The following is an 18775-nucleotide window of genomic DNA, read 5'->3' as shown; positions in this document are numbered from 1 at the left end:
AAAAAAAAAAAAAAAAAAGCCCCCTGTGCAGGCCACACTGCCCAGCCCGGAACAGAGCGGCTTTCACAACGTGCCACCAGCGTTGCGGGCCGTCCAAGTTAACACGGTTCTTTTTATAAACATGGGCTAGACCGGTGGCAAATGGGGCAGGCTGGCGGCAGGTTGCGGCGGAAACCCAGAGAGTAAATTAGTTATCCTGTGTTGTGTTTTTTCCCCACCTCCCCAGAGTGTGCATATGTCTATCTGCAGGTCCGCGAAGCTCCACGCTGGGCGCTGCGGCCGGCGGAACGGAGGTTCCCAGCGGCACGTTTGGCCGAGCCAGCCTCCCTCGGGGGGGTCGTCGGTGAGGTTGGCGAGAAGGCAGGGAGCCTGCGCGCGGCGGGGCAGGGGGTGACGCCGGCCCGTGCTGAGGGACGCTCGGGATCACGCTGTCCACAGCGCGGTCCGCCCACGTGGGAACGCGGGATCGCGCGGGCCGGGCGAAGGGATACAAGCGGCCCTAACGGTGCACCTGCCGCCTGGGAAGCCATCGCACCGCGTCTGGGAGCGCACCAGCCCGCATGTGCATCGGAGACGTGGGGTTCCCTGTCCAGCTCAAGGGATTGGGATCGACTTCACCGCTTTCCGGTCGTAGGGCTGGAGTTGTGTCCTGCTGGGGGCTCACGGGGGACCCCCCTCAGCTCCAAAAGGCTGCCTGCTCTTTCTTGCCTCGCGGCCCCAGTGTTGCATCTCAGAGGCTCTGATTTCTTCCGGGCCCTGAGGATCCTCTCTTTCCGACTCATGGCCTTCTCCTGATTAGGCCAGGCCCACCCAGGATAACGGAGTGACCCAGAAGCGCACCAGTGAGTAAGCTCATGGAGAGAGGCATTCCTTGTATGCGTAGGTCACACTCCCTCTCGAGACAAGGGGACGCCGCATGCTGCCAGGAATTGGGGCCTGTCTTCGAATTCAGCCTCCCCCGCCGATAAAGGGGCTTCTCACAGGAGCCATGGCTAGCCCACCTGTGGGTCCGCCTCCCTGCTCGCAGGAGCTGCCCCAGCCTCTCCCCCCAGAAAGCACACTGCCCACCGGCTCACACCACAATGGCATTGACTGTGTTCTTGCTTATGTTGGGTTTTAAAACCGAATCCAGGACGATTCATCTTCCGCGTACTTTGCCCAGGAAACATGTGGTGAGTCGCTCCCGTCCCCACCCCCAGAATATCGGCTTTACTGCCCTGGTCTTTGCTGAACGAGCATCCGAACCTCTTATCCCCGTGAAGCCGCTTGGACTTTGATCTCCGTGCAAGCTCTGGCCGCTCCCCAGCGATCAGCGGCCAGCACGCCTCCGATCGGGGGCAGCGGCAAACTCGCGGGGGACTCTCTGTCTTCTGCTCACCCCCAGGGGTGGTTCGGCACACATGCATCTGGCTGTCGTGTGTGCCTTCCCGCCTGCAGGTCCCGAGAGCATGCCGCAGATTTGCAATGCGAACTCTGTGACCTCCGGCTGCCTTCATCCCTTCAGAAGGGAGGCACAAGGCCTTTGAAAAACTCAAGAGAGAGATGATCGCCTTCCATCCCGAGATCACACACAACACTGTCTTTGCAGGGAGCCGTTCCTGATGGGACTTGTAAGCATTCTACGGGTAGGCGTTGCTGTTTCCGAGAAGAAAGGCACTCGAGGCCAAGATTTTTTAAAAAATTGGTGGCAGGAGGGGGCCTGGCTGTCGGTGGTTTTGCTCAGACGCCTTCCTCCCGGCTTGGGCGCGAAGCTGGTGAGAACCTGCCCACTGTACTGCCTGAGGGGGACAGAGGCAGCTTCCCCGAGGTAGCTCCCAAAGAGCTCACGCCACGTGGGAGAGGACATTTGCCCACAGACAGAGCCAAGGGCAGCTACGTACTTGTCTGGACAGGTTTGCCCCAGGAGCTGGGGACAGAGGCAGGGACTTGCACGAGCAGAGAGCCGGGAGCGGACAGAACTCGCCGCAGTAAACGGGCCAGCAGCATCCGGGCCCAGAGGCCTGCCTTCTGTCACATACTGTGCCCGTGCACAGGACATGGACTTGGGAAACCAGTACGCGGTGGGGAAAAGGTTCGTTCGCTCATTCACGCAATCCGTAGAGCGCTTAGCCTGCCTGTTCCTTTGGGAGACACAGGTAAATAATCCACGGCCCCTGGCTTTACAACCTTGCATTCTTGAGAAGATGGAAAACAGCGAAATTCAAACCACTGGGCTCCAGGGAACCCCGGGACAGAGCTATTCATTAGCTGGATGTCTTGCGGCACGGGGGTGGCATTTACTTTGCAAGACGGTGGCGCGCTTGACGTGTGATAATTGTTTGCAGGGCAGCGGCATGGTGGACATATTCAACCGTGTCAGGGTTTTTTTTTTTTTTCCTTTTGGGCAGCTCAGTCTGCTCTTCCAAAAGTCATTGCAAGAGGGATATTGCTGTGACCAGCAGTTCATCGGTCACCGGCTTTCTGTGGCCTGTAGTGCTGCTCCTGACGGCGAGTTTAGCAATAAAAAATGTAGAAAGAGAGAAAGCCAAGTGGATCAAGGAATCATGATGTGATTGTCGAACAGGCGCATGAAGGCCTTGGACATTGTGTGTATACGTACCGTTGTACTGACACACATGTCCCTATGCATACACGCACAAAAGTATTTGTAGGACGAGTGGAACCACCAAAACGTTTTCTGCATCAGTGGTCCCCAACTTTGTCGGCACCAGGGACCGGTTTCATGGAAGACAACTTTTCCATGGACCAGGGGGCAGGGAGGGAATAGTTTCCAGATGAGTCAAGAGCTCTACATTCAAGCTCACGTCCTGTTGTGCGGCCTGGTTCCTAACAGGCCCAGACTGGTACCAGTCCACGGCCTGGAGGCTGGGAACCCCGGCTCTACATCATCGCCTGCAGCCGGAAAGCCGGGCGAAGACTCCAGTGCTGAGGCAGCCTCGTGCGGCGGTCCTGCCTTGAACTCACTGTGCGATGTTAACCAAGCCTGGCTCCAGTTCCGCCCTCCCTCTGTGCAGTCAGGGGATTGGGAAACGCAATGGTCCCGCCCCTGCACTCAGTTCCTCCCTGGGTCCCTGAGGAGAAGGAAGTGACGTCCAGGAGCTCAGGACCTGGGCCGGCTCCCGGGCACCCGGAGAGCCGGGGACTTGGGGAAGGGGGGGCGCAGGCGTTGCCTCTGTCTGCTCATTCTCTGTTCATGCCTGTCTCAGCTGGGGCTGCCCTCACAGCGCACCATGAATGACCACCTGCTGGTCAGCACACAGCGACTTCTCCCCATCTGCTGGCGGGAGGTCTGAGCACAGGGTCCCGGCGGGTCAGGCTCTGGGGAGGACCCTGCTCCCAGCCCCCCGAGGCAGGCCTGCTTGGGGGTCCTCACCTGCTGCAGAGACACCAAATCCTGGTGCCTCTTCTTCTTCACACAGGACACTAATCCCATCACTGGGTTGCAAGCTCATGACGTCATCTCAGCCTGATTAGCTCCCCCCATCTCCAGACCAGGCCCTGGGGCGAGCGCTTCAATAGGGGGTCTTGGGGGGCAGCCGCAGGTCAGCCTTTCGCCATAGAGACGCCACTTGTCCACTCCAGTGCAGCTGCGCCACTCGGGTGTTTATTCACATCAGCGTTCCTTTGTCTCTCTCGGCGGCAGCAGGAGTCACAAAGTACCCTGGGAGGCTGCCACGCTCCTGGACGTGGCGAGCTGCTTCCGGGAGGCACCGCGCCCTGGGCGCTGCCTGGGTGCAGAACGCCATGGTCTGCTTTTATACAAGGACCTGCCCTGCCCCCACCTTCTTGCTCCTGCCCAGGGACACGGGCATGCTGGACTGGCCGGGGAGCAATTTTTATTTTCTTTTGTCATGTCTGGATTGTCTTGGGAAGCCCGTGCCCCGTTCATTCAGGAGGTAGACACAGGGACGGATTACGAAGAAAGGCCAGCCCTGAGCTTTCTCTGGCCCTGCTTTCTTAGTTTTATTCTTTTGGACCAAGGCCACGGGCTGAATTTCCACAGGTGCCTGCCGCGTGGGCCTGAATTACCGAACACCCCCAGTGCCCAGAAGAATAAAAGAAAACAGAACACCGAGTCCTGCGCATTGTGGCTTCAGCCCGGCGTTGGTGTATTTATGGGGAAACAATAGCATTTTGGCAACAATACAGCAATAACCATGAGAAGGCTAAGAAGTACCTTAAGGGTTTCACCGGGAATAAGACGGTAGTTATGGTGATGTGTTGCCCAAACAAATGGTCCTCCTCCTACAAGACACATAATAGAGAATTTTATCTAAGGGACTGAGAGATGCTGCAATCTCTCCTTTCTGAGGAGACCACAAGCCCCCAGGGTGTCCCCTTCCCGAACCCCCGCCCATGCTACTTCTCTGCAAAAAAGAAAAAGGAAAAAAGCAATAACCCACGTTTGCTTAAAACATCCCTGGGGACGGATCGGAAGAAACTTGCAGAGCTTGAATTTTCCTACAAAAAAAAATGAGACCAAGAAGCACTGAAACTGAATTGTATAAAAAAAAAAAAAATTGACTTCCATAAAATATGCGGAAAGCATTAGACTATTTAAATGGGCTTGCTCCATATGTAAAAATCTTAAAAAGGGAAAAGAGCAAAATGAGGTTTTTATGTAATTTGACATATGCTTTCCGGGGAGAGAATCACACTATTTGGTAATTACCAAAATGACTGCTTCTCGAGTTCTCCTAATTATTTCACGTAAAACATGTCAGTCTGGCCCCATTTTTTAAGCAGAGATATTAAGTGTTTTTGTAGCAAAATAGCGCCATTAGTGACGCTGCGCGTTGAGGAATGGAATCAGGTGCCCCGTAGCTCACTCCTTCGTCTCTCCCTCCGCTCCCGACAGCACGGCCGGCGGGGCCAGCGGCCGGGCGCACCCTCGGGCCACCGCTACGACGAGGGGGCGGGGGGTGCATCACCACGACCCTACACTCGGCTACCTCCCCCTCACGTGGCATGTTCATTTCCAAAACCCTGCGGTGAGATTCGTGCATCCTGTCGAGGGGAGAGGCTCCTCACCTCCGTCGTTGTAACGCACGTGGCTTTTCACTGTGGTCGCCGCCTGGCTGTGGTGGGGCCTGAGTCCTGGTTCCTCATGTCTGATAAATGGACAGCCAGACTTCCCGGGGGGGGGGCCCGGCGGTCCTCCCGGAAGCTGGTCGGGGGGTGACGATAGAGAAGAAGGAGACCGCGACGATGGGGTCTTTAAGACACAACACGACTCATAAACAAACAGACAATGATACTGTGCAGACAGCCAGGCACGGCTTCTAGCACCAAGCCAACCACCCAAATGGGGCTGCTTTGTCGCGTGTGCCTGGGAGCGCCCAGCGACGTGACCCGCTCCGGACGCCGGTTCAAAGACAATCACCCATTCTCTGCACCGGCCCGGGGACCCCAACGAGATTTCAAAGTTTAAAGACAGCTTGCCGCTGGGTTATGTTAGTTATTTTATGCACGTTGCCGAAATTCTAAGGAAATTTCACCTGCTCTACGACATGCAATGCATCAGGTTACCTGTGACACCTCTTGCAGGAGACAAATGGGTTTCCACGGCATGACTCACACCGCGCGCTGGCAATCCATCTGCCCAAGGGCCGCGGCCTAGACACTCCATTTATCAGCCACACTTTTAATTCATCACCTCTAAGCGTCGTAACGCACGGACACACCTGTTTCTCAACAGGAGACAAATAGGGCATCATTGCGAAAGGGGCGATTTGCCCCGCAACGTCGTGATGGGAGCAGAAGAATCCATGCAGCCTTCTGAAGCCCAGCGGGTCCCAGGGCTCTGACCGTGTTCAGAGGACACTGCGAAATGGGGCGCGTCCACGTGTCTTGACGCGATGGCCTCATGTTGGGTGTTCTATCCAGCGGCGACTGTGTCTCAGACGTAGGCTCCCAAGGAAGCAGGGTGTTGTCCCGGTATCTGCCACTGAGTTGTAATAACAATAAGCGTTTCGTTATTGCTCTTGTTGTTATTCCTATTATGACTTCAGCTCCATGCAAACACTGGGAACATGATACCATTCTCCCAAAGCCTCTCTCTCCTTTTTTTAAAAAAAATTGATGAGCTATTGAAGTTTCAAGGATGCATTTTTAAATGTTTGGTGCTCAAAGGCTACCTTTGTTAGAAGAAAACGCGCATCGGACAGCAAAACCGTCATAATCATTGGAACAGGAGGGCTTTGCTGAAAGTAGAAAGGATTTCGTTCCCGAGTAGAGGTGCAGAAGAAAGATCCTATCTTATATGTTGAAATTTCGGTACCGTATTATCTGTATCGTCTCAGATGAGCGTGGGGAAGGAGGAGCGGGGAGTTACAGCGTTCCTGGGAATTTCTCGATGGAGCAGGAGTAAACACGTAAAGATAAGGCAAGATGAAGTGGAGAGTGAAATTGTCTCCTACTCCACGGCGGTGTGGGCACGCTGGGATGCTTCCTCTCCGTCTCTGGAGCAGAGTGCATGGTAAGAAACACACACGCAAGGCCCTTTCAAGAGCTTGTTCTTCTGTCTCAACGCTAAGATGTTCCGAGTTCCTCCATCAGCTATCCTAGCCCCTGGGGCGAGCCTGTGAAATGAACAGAAAGGCGTGTCCCAGCCCAGAGCCTTGTCCCTGGAAACCGCTTGGAAATGGTTTCTCTTGGCACAGTTTGTCCAGACCGGTCATAGACATGGGAGTCATGAAAGCAGCGCTTAGCCTGTCGGCCCTACTCGCGCGTAGTCTGAGACCGTGACGCTTTCAAACCTGGGACTGTCTTCTTCCTGCACGTCCTTTGTCAAAAGATATTTAAAGGATGGGTTGTAGCAAAGAGAATAAATAACACGTGGGACTTCTGACGCAGTAGATACCTTTGCCCCGAGGCCGTCTGGGCTTTCCTGATACCTCTGGAATAACGTATATCAAAGGCTGAAAGGGTAAAGTAGAAGCACGAAGCTACAACTGACAGTGTGGTCTGGTGGCACTCAGAGTCCCTTCGAGTTAAAATAAACGTGGTCTTAGGATATGCAAATGAGGGCACATCATCTGATGAAATAAGAGGCAATCACCTCATGATTGTTAGCCTCTACTTCAAAATAAGTTGGATTTATAGCCCAAGGAAAATAGAGGAGGTTGGCTGATTTCACTCAGCACCCAAAACGGAAGGAGGCGTTCTTGCCCTGTTTTCTCACATTAGTTGTGTTCATTTTTGTCTGTATTCGCTGTTATTTGGAATATATTTCTATAATTATATATAGGTACTTTTAGGTAAATAGATGAACGATACGTCACTCCATTAGTCACGTTTTCGATAGCTCTATAAATATGATCCCACTGGGCAAATTCTCCTCTGACTTGATTTTTACTTTAAATTCATTCTTACAGCTGGTAAATTTACTCAGCTGCAGGACTATCGGTGTAATTGATTAGTTATCATTACTCCACTGTGTAAATCCATCCTATCAATAAACCTTTTAGTATTTTCATTGTTTTATCACAGTTCCATTTACTGTTACATTCGTTGCATTGGTTCAGCATAGAGGCGAGACATTCCTGGGCTTTACGAAGTGATTCCTCTGATAATTTTAGTCCCCGCATCGCCCCATACACAGTAAGGACAACATTAGGGACTCTGTTCCGTGTGCTGGGCTTTACACCCTGAGACTCTTCCGTAACCAATGTCTGTCCTTCTCAATCCCTTCCCCTCTTTCACCCAGCCCCCAACCCCCTCCCCTCTGGTAACCCTCAGTCTGTTCTCTGTAGCCACGTGTGTGTTTCTGGTTTGTTGTTTTCATTTATGCTGTTCATTAGATACCACTTATGAGTGAAATCATTCACTTTTGTCTTTCTCTGATGTATTTCCCTGAGCGTAAGACTCTCTAGGTCCATCCATGGCGTGGTAAATGGCAGGATTTCATTCTTTTTCAGGGCTGAATAATATTCCACTGCATAGATGCACCCCTCTGGATCTATATTTGAGGAAATCTAAAACACTATTTTGAAAAGACACACGTACCCCTCCATTTACTGCAGTGTGACTTATTGCAATAGCTAAGATCAGGAAGCAGCCCAGGCATCCATGGGTAAAAGACTGGGTAAGGAGGTTGGGGTAGAATTACACAGTGGAGCCGTCTAAGCTTTGGATATTATTTTCCGCGATGATCACAAGTGAGCCATTCCTGACATATCCCGACAAGTGCTCTGCCGGAAAATGATTTTACCAGGTTAAACCTCCCAAAATACGTGGATTATTTCTTCGAAGCATCGGGTTCTACTGAGAATTCGTCCCTCTGCTCCTAGTACTCCCTGACAGCCGGCACGAGTGAAGCTACGGTTGGTAAAGGAGTGTCTGTTACAGTATTTAAAATTGCACACTACCCTTGGATTTCCAAATCTGCCCATCGGAGCTAAAGTCGGCAATTTTCACTGGAGGATATGTTTGTAACAGTAACGCCATGTCAACGGCCCCATTTTGCTCCTACGATTCCACTGAACTTAATTGAAAAGCGTGAATTATTGGAGTGACTTTCGCATGGAACTAAAAATTATTCCCCATAGGATCTGCCTTACTCTGCTCATACGCATCCATGAACAGTGACGTGTTTATTCGCAGCAGTCTGGATTTAGCCATCACTCACTCTCTTCTTAGGTGAAAACATAACAATAATGCGCAATGTCACTGAGCTGACAAAACACGTTGAAACGTAGGGCATTTTCACCAGAACGGGCCCAGGGGGAGTAAGAAGCAATACTGGCCCCGCGTCTGACGTGGGCTTCGTTCATGGAACCTTGGCTTTGAATCCCAGATTTTGATCTCATTAAAAGCCGCGCTTTCGTACACCCCCAAGAGGGAGATTTGCGTTAGAGACTCATCCATTCTTTTTGGTTCCTGCATATGCTCTGGTTTTCTTCCAAGCACAGTTCATAGGTATAGCGTTGCCTTTGCATGTTCCGAGCTACTCACGTGATCCCCAACGACTAATTACGATGGAGGACTGTAAGGAAATAACATACTTTACCGAGGGATGTGAAAGAGACTAAATGAACCGAGGAAGAGGAATGAGGAGTTTGATGATCTGAGAATTCAAGAGTGCAGAACGGCTCTAGAGCAGGAAGTCTTACGATTCTTCACACACGTGCACACGTGAAAATCCTAGTAGAACCCACCAGACAAATATGCTCATCCATCATGTAACTGGCACGGGCAGATTTAAGGTTTTTCATTTCTTCCCCATAAATCTCTAATTAATCACCGGGTTTCAGAGTAATTGAGTCTGTACACTTGAGTGCTTCCTGCAGAAGATGTTCGATCACTGAGAAGCACGTTTGGATTTTTGCATTGCTGGGGTCTCTTTGAAGGTTAATGAATGGTCGTATGCGAAGTTCTCTGTGCTCCGAACCCCCACCTTCTCATTGGCTATCTTGGGTTGGTCAGTCTCTACAGAGTGCAACCCTAGAGGAACAAACAGCGTGCCTCTGGATCATCCTAAAATGTTCCATTGTCTTTCCCCAAAGAGTCATTGCTTCAGAGTGTAGAACTAGCCCGTAGCTGGTTCTGACACAGGCCACAAATTAATCCATTAGAATGTTCGCGGCCACGGTCCTTTCTCCCAGTTCTTGCAGTTCGTAGATGAATAAATGTAAAATGAGACAGTACTTTAAAAAAAATTGTGAACGCAGAGGAAGAAAAGCAGAAATGTCTCCTTACCGTGGGAAGACTGAACAGAGAATGAAACGTTTGCTCATCAAAGAGACCCGTAAAGGAACGTCTGATCGCCCTATCTCTTCTGACCTGGTAACAGGGTGGTGTTACCTGTGATCTGTAAGAATGTGCCTCGGGCAAGTGACAAAACCCAGCTTGTGATAAAGAGAACGCTGTAGTATCTACTGAGTTCTTAGGGCATTGCAGTCTTTCTCACCAAAAAAATTGTTAAACAGAGACAGTATTGTTATTACCACCATTTGTAGCAAACAGAACCAGAACTCAGGCAAATTTGTGATTTGCCGCAGATCCCCATGGCTGCTCAGGGCCAAGGCCATGGACTCCATCAGGGACTTCTCAATATTTGGGCAGCAAGAAAGTGTTCTCCATCCTAGTTTTTTCTCCATGTGTAGAGCCACGGTTTGCTAAGTATTATACTACTTAATCGGAACCTTAATGTATTTAACCTCAAATATGCATGGCTTTCTGATGTGCAAAGTAGAATGACTTTATTGAAACTGGAATCCCCATGAAAATGCAGCAAAACATATAATGGTAAAAAAGAAAAGCATCAGTATATAAGTCAAGAGTGTCAACCACGTAAGGTAAAGACAATCAATGAACGTTGTTCACAGTGTTTATTTCTAATGAAAATGTTCACAAGGATCTCTCTATAAAGGCATCTTCTAGTGGAGTAGTCAGGAGTGTTGATTCAAAATAATGCAACCTAAACCCACTTGGAAAACAAAGCACAATACAGCGATGATGAAGCCGGAATTCATCGGCTTCATATTAAAAGAAATGTCAATTGTGAGTCAAGTCTCTATTTCTGGGCATTGTTCAAAGGTCAGAACCGTTAATAGCACTTTTAAGAGCATTGATTTCTGTGTTCACGGGAGGATTTATCATATTCCACGGCTGTTTGTGGAGACTTGTCGGGAGGAACCTGTGTTTCCGTGACCTGAGGAGGAATGAGCACGCTCCATTATTAAAGGGCACTACGTGCCTCAGACGCAGTGCCATGCATGAGCTTCTCCCTCTGCGGGCGCACCTGCGCCATGGGGAAGAAATAAAAACAGAGCCCAAACTTGCACGCCATCTCCGAACACGCCCGTAGGGAAAAGTGTGCATGTTACTATTCTGAGAAAAGAGAGGTTTCTCAGAGGGCAGGCAAAACCCATGTTGATGGAATTGATGTCATGATGATCATTTCCGGATCGCGTCTTCCAGTGGAATGGAAACAGCCTGAGCTTTGGCTCTCAGGATGCGGAAAGCGCTGGGAAGGAAGGTACTGGTGGAAAAAGAGTTCTGGCCGTCACCGTGGGTTTTCCGTTGTGCCCAATAGCGAAGGCAGCCATGCCAAGCCTGAATGCCAGACGGTGACTCCACACAGAGATGCACAGAGACGTACATGACTCCTTCGGCCAGATAAAATGTCAACCTTGCAAAAGCCACGCTGCCGCCTGCCAGGTCAGTGAAGTGCCAGTAACCCCGCATTCATGAGCTCAAGAACGACGGGGGAGTTTCAATGCACAATTCTGCTCGTGTACAGGAGATTTCTGCCCTCGCGGGGTGCCGGCCGGATGGCGTCAGCCAGGAGATCCACGGAGCACAGCCGGGGAAGGCCCCAGCTCTCTCTGGCCTGGGTAAGTGCTTCTCCGATTCTCCGGGGACCACCGGCTTCTGGGAACTTGTTAGAAATGCAAATTCTGGGTGCCCCCGCCAGCCCGCAGAATTCTTTTCAACCTGCAGAAGCAGCCCGCCTGTGCATGGGTGGGGAGCAGCAACCCCTGCCGGAGTTTCACAGCTCCGCTCTCCTTTACGTGTGCTCCCAACCAAGCCACGCCAGCGTCCCTGGTCGCCCACCCCAAAGGCTCAGCACTGCGCAGGCTGTCGAAGACCCGCCTTGTTGCAAGACTCCGACTTTGCATCACAATGGGAAGCATCTGTTGTCCTCGCTTGAGTGTGAGGGATTTGTTGTTCATGCTTCGCTGTTCCTGTACGTTTCTGTAAATGGTTTGGGTCCATCGGCGCCAACCTCTGGACGTACCTGCTGATGCGGACTTGTGGCTAGAATTATATGCTTAATGGCATTGGGGCCACGGTGACATCATTTCCGTAATGAAAATGGACACCCTGTAAATGAAAGTGCTGGACCAGTCGCCTGCCACTGGGGGATACACAGCCAGCCTAGCACTTTGAATACATCAGAACCCTGTCCAGCAGGCAAAGACTCTTCATAAACGAAACAAGGAAGGAGATGACGTTCACGTGCACAAACTTGAGAGCAGTCGTGGGGAACAGCTCGGAGGAATTCATCCAATGACCCTCAAAAATGTTTTTCAGATAACCATACCAAGAAATCTAGAAATGTTGGTACAAAGCACGGGACCCTTTTATGATTTCACGTTCCCCCATCTGCTATTTCCAAGTGACATGTTTTGATGCCAGGATCCCGTCTACCCTGAAACAAAGAGAAGTTTTTGTAAGGAAGAAATATACCACAATTCCTTAACGCAAATTAGCTTTAAAAGCTCAGGCCAAAGTCATGGGAAATAAAACAATTGCCTGGTAAACTTGAATAATGCGTAATGGAAGCCTTTAGGGATATAGCTCAGCTTTTGTTTTTGCCTTTTCACAGGGATGTAAAGGGCTTTCTACGGTGTTTCAGGGGCTAAATTAGACCTTTGCAGTCGGACCTATTCAGAACTGGACCGAGACGCGATGTGATTAGCCCAGGATTTCCGCGTCGTTCACCTGTGTTCGCCAGCTGATTGACGGCGGCATTTGGTTAATGCCGTTATTACGTGGGACTCTGTTACCAGCAGTAGATACGGAACGAAGAGAAGGACAAGGGATGAGGAGAAAAGAACGTCAGCCTTTCGCTTTTGGTTTGTCAGCACGAGGTCATTTCAGACACCAAGGAGTTACCTGACGTGACGAAAGCAGCCAGTTGGACCTGGGCTTTTTGTTCCAAATGACACCGTGTGCCAGCCAGCGTTACCCTTCCCGTGCACCGGCCCCGAGTTAACGCATCCTTTTGAACCTCCCCCGCTAAGTGTTGGGCCAAGGGATGGCCCCAAGGAGACCGCCACAAGGGGCTCGATAAAGGATCGAATGCACTTTCAGGATCAAGGATGGACTCCGTGTCATGGCGTGCGCGGCACGTGCTCTCTGATAAACATGCTCCATGCAATGTCGCGTCCTAGGAGGAGGACAGGTTCTGACAGCAGACGTAGGTCACTGGCTGGCCCTGAGGGTTCGGTTTAATTCTCTCACTTCTCCGCCCATCAATTTTATTGTCGGGCCGTGAGGATTAGTCTTTAAATAAAGCAACGGCGTGCGGGCACGCTGTGTGAACTGGGACACAGTCTGCCAAGCTCATTTGCTGTGCCATGTATTTGAACTCCTCTCTCTCTCTCTCTCAGCATTTTTTGCATGCATGATGTGGAATTAGAATATTTCAATGAATCGCCCCAGGTCGTGAACTTAGACACTTGGGGAAAATGGTGATGCCGTGGCTGTATTCCTTGCCCTCTGAGTGAACGAAGGACTGAGTCGGAAATGTGCAAGAGCATCGGGAAACCTTGCATATGGTTTCTGAAAAGGGTGCAGAACGGTAGAGGTTTGGGGAGAAGAATAAACATTTCTGCTTTATTGCATTTTATTTTCCATTGCTTGTTATCTGGACCGCTAAAAGGAGGCTCTGTGAACGCCATAATTGAAATTTTAATCTGTGCTGGTCCAGTTATTTCCTGTGATTGCTCAGGAAGAGAGGGCCTGGGTTTCAGCGGAAGCGCTACCTCGACGTACTGTTCCTGCTCACGTTTCGGCCCATTATTGTTTTTCCATTGATCGCTATGGCTCTCTCCTTCACAGCCGGTCAGCCTCCATGGGGTTCCAAGTTCAAGGGGACATCCAGCCATGCCCCGGCGTGCGCGAATGCTTCCTTTCTATTTCATACGGCCGAAGTTCACAAAGCATCCTCTAAATTCTCAAAGTGAAAAAGATTCTCAAAGCCTAGGTCGGAATTTCATACATTCTTTGTTAAAATGTGAGAATGTGGCATTATGGCAACACTCCTACTCATCACGTACAAACGGTTATAACTACTGTGGTTTCCCAATGAATGACATTGTGCTTATTTGTCCCATTTTCAACACTTTTCTTGTGCTGTGCTCAAAGTGATGGGCTGTTGGGACTAATTAGCCTTCTTGGTGTTTCTTGCAGTGCGAGCGCAGTGGCTTAAACTGAATATATCCGCGTCGGCTCCGCGTTCCATGTTAACTGGCACATGAGCAAACGGCGGGGGTGCAGCAGGCTTCTGCAGATGCGTCTTGCGATGCTGTCGCCCCGACGGTGCACTTCTGTTCTGGGCAGGGAATCACAAGTTAGGCCTTGGGCCCCCGACAAACAAATGAAATTTCCAACGTTCTGAAATAAATTTGGCCAGAATGTGTTGGGGTTTCACCCATGTCATTCAGGTTACATGCGCTTACTTTTATGGGCGTAAACGCCGTCCGCAAAAATAAATACAAATAATCTTAAAGCAGTAGGAATAAGAAGAAAGACAGAGGACTCTACGGATGAGCAACATGAGACAAAGGTAACCTCTAGGTTCTGTGAGGTGAGCGGAGAAGCAGGGTGGGTCCTGTTCTTCTGTCGCCTGCTGTGAGGCGCCCCGGTGGCTGGAGGGTGAATAGCCTCCCCCAATGCCAAGGATATCGCTCAATGCCGTTCTGTCCTTGAGCTCCACAGCATAGCATCAGACTCTCCACCCAGCACTGGCGCCCGTTTGAAGAGTAAGCGCCCTGTAAAATCACTGAATTTCAAAAATCGTTCTGACTCTCAAACTCGGTGGATCCCAGGGAACGCAAGAGTGGCTCCATGCGCCATGATAGTAAGTCACCGCGGACGCAACCGCGAGGTGCACATGGGACAAAACGGATCAGACGCCGCGTCAATGCCTGCGTTGGAAAGGCCACTAAAATCAGACCGGCAATTTCATTACGAAACAACAAGTATGTTCAGCCACGGACGTTAATGTCTATGGAAACAGAAAAATCCCCATGACGTCGGCATCCAATAACGGTGCCCACTGTGACTGTTATGATTTAACACGCACCTGCTACGAGAACACAGAGAAACAGGGAGTGAAAATTAGGAAAGAAGAGAAGCAATGGTTTGCAGATGTGAGCGTATGTCTGTGAAAGGTTAAGACCGTCATCAGAAAACCTCTTAGAAACAAGAAGAGAGTTCCGTAATTATTAATATGTTCCGTACTAGATATATAATATACAACATAATCCATGCTCTTGCATTTTTAGGACTTTTCACATAATTCTCACCATTTTTTCCACGTAAACTTAATAAATATGAATTGCAAACCGTGATAATGCATGTCAAAAAAATGCTGAAATGCAAGAGCAGTGAGCAGGACCAGTCTCCCTAATATAGAAGGGTGTATGAAGCAATATTAATAAATGTTTAGTCCAAGCAATGTTTAACAGAAACGTTTAAGCAGGTTCATCGACTACATGGATGAAATTGCTCCCAGCACGTACTGAAATTGTATTTTTAATAAAGCTAACAATTCAATGCAACCAACAACCTGTAGAGCAATCGCTGCCTATGTCTACTGTGTCAAAGAGGTAACAGTTTCTCGTGGGGAAGGAACATACACTCACCCTTTCCAACAAAGAAAATAGCACATAGTTCAAAGATTTAAACATAAAGGGGGTGAAAACACTGGATGGGAAGGGAGGGGACATTTGTTAAGATAATCTTGGGGTTATCAGAGGCATTTTTAAGCCAAGAAAAACCCAGCCACCGTGAAGAAGAGATTGATCCATTTGATAGGATAAAATGTAAAAGAACCAACAATTCCTGCAAAAAAAAATGGTTAGGAACGTGGAAAAAATAAAATCATGCTAGGTATTATACGGAAAGGCTAAGTTTGCCTGGAATTAAAAGACTTTTTATAACTGAATGGAGGAACAAGAGCCCGGCAGACAAAGGACATGAACAGATATTTTACAGAAAAATGACGTCCATCAGCTTACACGCCTATGGAAGGTTTCCCAAGCACAGTCATAATATTAACCAGAAAATTAAAACAAATCAGATATACATGTAGGCACAGATATGGGTATAGATATAAGGACATACTTTTTACCCCTTTTATTTTTTGGACAAAGCTCAAAACGTTTGAAAATATACACAGTATTGGCAAAGATGAGGGGTAATGGGTTGGCTCCTATGCTGTAGTGGTGAAGTGGTACGTTTCGGTGGAAAGACATTTGATCGAGCAATTCCAATCCAGGTATACATATTACCCATGCATCGAAATATGTGCACAAAACTCAACAGACCGAAAGGCTCGTTTCGGCATTAGGTGCAGAAGATGGGAAACAACGTCAGTGGGTCTCACTGGAGCTTCGTGAGGTGAAAGAGGGCACCTCCATGCCCACGGCTCCTGGGATGCGCTGAGAGCGTGGGAAAGTCCCCAAGGTCAACGGCTTACAGACAAAATAACGACAAAAGGATGTATTGCATATCCTTCATTTGCGGGAAGAAATAATACGCACACATAAATACGCATGCACCGCTACCTAGACGTGAAAGGGGGAGGGATTAAGAAGCGCAGAGTGGAAGCTACAGAATAGGCATGGGCTGTCCAGCCCAGCCCAGGGGACAGAGTCAATAATTCTGTTGTGATACATTCACGGTATATTCCAGGGACTGTGTACAGTGTGCCATGGGCGCGAGGCTTATCGGAATGATCGCTTGGTGAGCTACGTAATGTCTCATCACTGGGGTACACGCCTGCAACTGAAACCGTAATGGATGTCCAGGGAAATTTTTTAAAAATACAAATGATTGGTAAAAAAACCCCCAAAACAAAGACGCAGACACGTATACTCCCGTCTGTGTACCCAGAACAATACACAAAACCCGTGAAAGGGTTGTTGATCTGGGTTAGGACACTGTTTTATTCCTCATGGCATATCCCTTTTTCCTTTGAGATTTTTCTCCTTATTTTTAAATTAAAAAGCACCTTAAAAGTAACAGATGAAAGCAGGGAAGCTTAAATAAAAAGCACCCACAACCTGTCACTTCTTTTACCGTGTGTTTTTTCTCACAGTTTTACCCAACACCCCTGTCTTTCTAGAGCCACTGACGTGCGGAGATTTTTTTCTCAAATCAACGCTGACTGGTTCCTGGGCTCCAGCCCGAAATTGATCTCACTTTCGTCCTCACTGAATTCGTCATTTAATACTCCTCGGACCAGTGAGCAGATGCGTGAGCAACGCAGAGAGGCTCATGATTGTTTTTACGACGGTCCATTACTGTTGTGTATTCAGTGCCCTGAAATCTAGGCTAAAAGTGTAAACAGTGTCTTTGGGAAGAATGCTAATGAGACCTTTGTTTCCTAATATTGTATTGCCATGGGTATTATATTTCAGCTTTCGATTCCCGATCACTCCGTCACGTTACCATTCTGTTACCTATGACCACCTATCTATGCATCTCTCTTCATCTACGTACCTATGTACCTACCTACCTACCTACCTACTGACCTGTCATTCCGCCTCCCATCCATTCATCATCCCTACATGTGTCTGTCTATCTCTCTAGGTATCCAGCATCATTTTGTCTGATGTCATAATTAAGTCAAAGAAAAGATTGTGCTTCTGTTTCAGTGGCGCGGACTGGCGTTCTCAGGTTCATGCATAATTCCCCGTCTCCCTCCCCCTCTGGACGGTGAGCATAACTTCCGCGGGCCGGCGTGCCAGCTGCTGTTGGCCCTATTTCAAATCCCTGCCTCAACGCACGCACACAGCCAGGGCGCCCGGACTTTCAGCATCTCTGGGCCATACTGGAAGAAGAAGAAGAGCCGTCTTGGGCTGCTCATTAAATACATGGGGACACATCATCCCCCCTAAAAATCTCATCGTGTTCTAAGTAAACTTACGACGTTGTGCTGCGCCGCACTCACAACCACCCTGGGCTGCGGGGGGCCCACGGGCCACAGGTCGGACACCCCCGTAGGACCCCCAGGGAGCATAGGGGCAGGCCGCGCAGCTGCACGCAGCCTCTTCCGCACAACCACATGCGAAAACAATGTCATTCTCTCATTGCAACGTGGTCTTTATCAAAGAGGTAATTTAATTCCGCGTGCCTGCTTCTTGCCCAGCGCTGTGCCTGTCACCAGTAATAAACCCCGCGGGTTTTACGTAACCCATCCAGCGGGGTCTGCGAGGCCATTCTGACACTTGAAGAAGGTTGTGAACTGGGTACACCGAGCGTCCGACTGGTCTCCTTCTTGTGCACGATGGAGAGAGAATGGAGAATAAACGCCCCAGCGTTTCTCTGGAGTCTCTTCCCGTCTCCAGCCAAGGAGATATCGGCGGGAGGCGTGGTGCTTCCGGGGTGCAGATGGGGCTCAGGCAGCCGACAGGGAGCTTCCCAGCAGGACCTCAGGGACTCTTCCCGGAGAGCACGTGACAGACGGGCAGCCACGGGGGTGGGGTCATCGGGTCCAGGCGTCCCCTGCACAGACCTCCGCAGGGCGACCCTCGGGCAGGGACCTGCCCCCCGAAATCTTCCTCCCACCCGATTCAGGACGAGCCTCTTTGCTTTGCAGGCTAACGCGGCAATGGTAGGCCAGAGCTTTCAACATAGGATGCAGAGTTTCAAACGGCTGGTGTCTTTAATAAGCCATGCCAAGGTCTCAGGTTTGATGCTCTTAAGAGGCACAGATTTTTTTTTTTGGGGGTACAATTTTACATTCTCTGTCCCGTTGCTTGCAGAGATGAAGAGTCAGGGTTCCCGTGAGAGCCAGGCTGTGGCTGAGGTGAGAGGCCTGGTCCCTCCAGACACGGGACCCCTGCCAGGTGCTGAGCCAGTGCACTGGGAGGCCCCGGGAATCTGCATTTCTAACACGTTTCCGGGTAGCGGTGATGCTGATGGTCCGGGCACCACATTGCTAACCCCGTGGGGGTCAAAGAGAATTTTCCCCGCACCGTTCGAAGTTCTTGTGGCTGGGCTAAGCGTCAAAGGAACGCGAGACAGACGAGCA

Source organism: Pteronotus mesoamericanus, unplaced genomic scaffold, assembly GCF_021234165.1.
Source record: "Pteronotus mesoamericanus isolate MK-2021 breed Mesoamerican mustached bat unplaced genomic scaffold, CSHL_Meso_final contig_65, whole genome shotgun sequence".
In the NCBI taxonomy this organism is placed as follows: Eukaryota; Metazoa; Chordata; class Mammalia; order Chiroptera; family Mormoopidae; genus Pteronotus; species Pteronotus mesoamericanus.
This window is presented reverse-complemented; position numbering follows the sequence as displayed.